General features: G+C 39.6%; 1 protein-coding gene across 1 annotated transcript in view; it reads right to left on the bottom strand.

Moving 5' to 3' along the window:
• The window catches only part of TARS (threonyl-tRNA synthetase), a 23,696-nt gene that overhangs the window by 16,263 nt on the left and 4,019 nt on the right, over nucleotides 1-3,414 (bottom strand). The gene's annotated exons all lie outside the window — the stretch shown is intronic.

Raw genomic sequence — 3,414 nt, 5'->3', positions numbered from 1 at the left:
GGCAGCGCCCGTGAGGGTGGGAAGCGGGACCGCGGTGCCCGTGTCCCCGCACCCCTGTTCCCCTCGCTCCTGCGGGGAGAAACATAACCAGCCTTACCCCGCCAGCAGGGCCGTAGGGCCCCAAGAGGGTGGCGAGAGGCTGAGGGACGGGGTGGCACTCGGGGAGACCTAGCTACTAATCCCCTGAGGCAGAGATTCAGTCAAGGATGGATCAACTGATGGGAGTACTCTTTGTAAAGGAGGCAAAAGTAAAATAAAATAAAAATCGGATTGACCAATGTCTGGTTTTCCAGGGGGAAAAAAGTGGAAGAGATTCCAAGGAGAGTCTGTCAGACCTGGACCGTGCGAGTGCACTGCTTTGCTTAGCCCTGTTCTGAGGGGAGGCTCGGCGTCTCTAAGAAAAGGCTGTGATATTCAGGCACAGCATTTTGCTTTGTAACCTTCCCCCCCTTCTCTTCCCGCTGTTTTTTTATAATAATTTTTATTTAGGAAGGTTACTTCCAGCACATTCTCACGGTGGCCCTGGGCTCCCAGAGCGGTGTCCCAAGGCCCTTAGTGTTTTTGGTGAACTCGTACAGTAGCCTAGTTTAAGAAAGGTGTTTATTACAAGATTTCATGTTTTCAGGAAATCCTGGCATAGCGTCCTTACTTTAAAGAGTCTAAATGAGGGGTCAGGGCTACAGCTTGGCTTGGATCTCTGCCTCCTGCAGAGCATCCAACATATCTGCCTCCTGTAACAGCTGCTTCCTCTTCATCTGCAGCAATGATCAGGGAATTTACAGTGTTTCAGTCAGCTAAAATGTGCTTAGATGGGCATCAGAGCACCTCAGACTCCACGGACTTAAGTGCTATAAGAAAAAAGTTCAGGAAAAATAGGCAGTTTTGTATAGCTTTCAAATACTGGTTATGTAGGGGTGAAGGATGATTGAAAGAACATCACCACATTACTTGACCACAAATGTAGGAGCTTAAAAAATAATGTAAATGTTTTTATATTTTTTAAAATATTAAAATGGGAAGGTGTAGTAAATATGAACTTAAAGACAGAATCAGGTCTAGACCTGAATAATTTATTTACTGTCTAAAAGTAAAATACGAGCAGCATAAATCTTGGCAAAAACATTTATTAAACAGCTACATTTAATAATATATGTAAGATGTTGTGTAGCAATACAATGTTTAGTAATACAAAGAATATTTGTTTTTAAATACTAATTTTTAGATTTGCAATATCTTCTAAAATCTTTTCATGTGAACGAATTGCAACTGGCTAAGAGACAGCACATTGCAAAACTTACAGATAAATTTTCTAACCCCAAAATGAACAAAACCCTGTACTGATACTCTTAAAGAGAAAAGATGATTAAATATTTCAACAACAATCGGGAGAACTGCAAGAGAACTGTCCCTTTTGCCAGAAGATGGCAGCAGCGAAATATGCTGTGCTGATGAGAAACTAATTCTGCAGGATGCCCTCCTCACCGCTCTTGGCTTTAGATAGCAGGTTTTATGGCATAAAATACAAAACCAAATGACTGTTTTACTGGCTTCGCTCTTAAGCAGCGTAATTAAAGATGTGTGAGTGAACTCAACCAGACTCTAAGCCAGTGTAAATTGATTTCAGGGTGCTTTAATGATTATCACCAAGTGAATGAATGGATGTTTCTGCTTCATTTGAAGTTTGTTGGAAATAACGTGGTCGGAAAGTTCGATTGGAATTGCAATGTTATTTGGCTTATATTTTGCTTAGGAAAACTAAAAATCAGAATGAAATAAAAATGAAATCAAAATGAAAATCAAAATTTAAAAAATGAATCAAAATTCAAGAAAAGAAAATCTTAAAAAAAAAAAAAGCTAACCAGAATTTTAAAATGGGGAAGTGAGTAAAAAAGAGTGAGAAACAAAAGGTAAATGAACATACTAGGAACTGAGGAAGGGGAAAGAGATGTTATTTTAAGAAAAATATTTCACAACCTGTAACATATCTACACCATTTACTTGCACCAGCTGCTCTAGGGAAACCCATCTAACTTGTGATATAGCACTGGCCTTTCTGTAAAGTGTCTGGGTTTGTTTGTATTTGGTGTACATTAAATCAACTCCATTCACTGTAGAGTATTTCCTAACTTTGCAAACTCCCAACTAATTTGATAATCAAACTGTATGAAAGCCACCCATTTACATACAGGGTTCAAAATATATCATTTGAATTCAAGGCCTAATGGATTTCCATAAGCCCACATCAAGTGAAGAGTTATCAGCTGCTGTTACAAAATCATGCAGATATGGGAATCTCAGCTTTGAGAATTGAAATCTTTTTGTGCAGTTTTCTGCTGTATTAATTTCACCTGGACTGATACAACAAAGCAGTAGACTTCTTAGAAGTCCAGTGTAGCAAGCATAGAAATGTAGATTCAGAAATTTAACAACACGTGAAGTTAAATAAAAAAAGAAATAAAGTTGACATTAAGTTAAAATGCCTGTGAAAATAACTGAAGTCCTGATTCAATCTGGAACATACTAGGAAAACTGAATCTAAGCCTTGGCTTTTGATAGTTTTTCACCTTTTGTGGCCTTATTATTAAAAGAAAATAGTTATCTTTTTAGGAGGATGAGAAAAATAACTGATATTTAATGCAAAGAGGGAGACCAGTTTTATTTTGTTTCTATACCCATGACAGCTTCATGTACAGCCACTACAGTATGTAGTCCAGTGGTCTTCATGGTGCCAAAGGGTTTGCCATATCTACCAGGCATTTTTCTGCTTCTTCCGGAAGAGATGCGTGCTTGTGCTTGCTAGGGAGAAAATCCTTACTGACAGCAGAAATCCCACTGACCTCTTGTGGATTGGAAGCACACTGCACAGTGACAGCCTTGTCCCACCTGTGTCCTAGGGTGCAGGTCCTCTTCAGTTGCCCCTCTTGCCACCATTTCTTCATGCCTGCAACTGTGGAGATAATGCCTTCAAATTACTCAGGTTCAGTTTGTTCTCTACTACGAGGCAGTTTTTTTGAGTAAAACACAATAAGGATGTATTTGGTCAAATATAGGAGATATCCAGTTTCAGTGCTCATAGTTGTAGATGCTGGGATCACCAGTTACAAATTCTAGGTGAAATTTAAAACCAGGGTTCACTCCTCGACATCAGAAGAGCATCAGACTCCTACTAGGAATCCTTAGGCCTTTTAATGAAGTGAGATGCTGGGTGATCTTTTTTCCCCTTTTTTCTCTAATAAAACTAGATTTGGCTTTCTGCTTCTTTGTAACAAACATACCAATGATAAAGTTGTTAAAGACTGCACTGAGAGCAATGGGTGGTGGGACATTCAAACATTGGGACACACATTTAGCAAAGGCCACCTGGTTAGTCAACACGAGGGGATCTGCCAATCGAGCTGGCCCTGCTCAGTCAAA

The sequence above is a fragment of the Pygoscelis adeliae genome, unplaced genomic scaffold (assembly GCF_000699105.1).
Source record: "Pygoscelis adeliae isolate BGI_AS28 unplaced genomic scaffold, ASM69910v1 Scaffold272, whole genome shotgun sequence".
Lineage (NCBI taxonomy): Eukaryota > Metazoa > Chordata > Aves > Sphenisciformes > Spheniscidae > Pygoscelis > Pygoscelis adeliae.
This window is presented reverse-complemented; position numbering and strand designations above follow the sequence as displayed.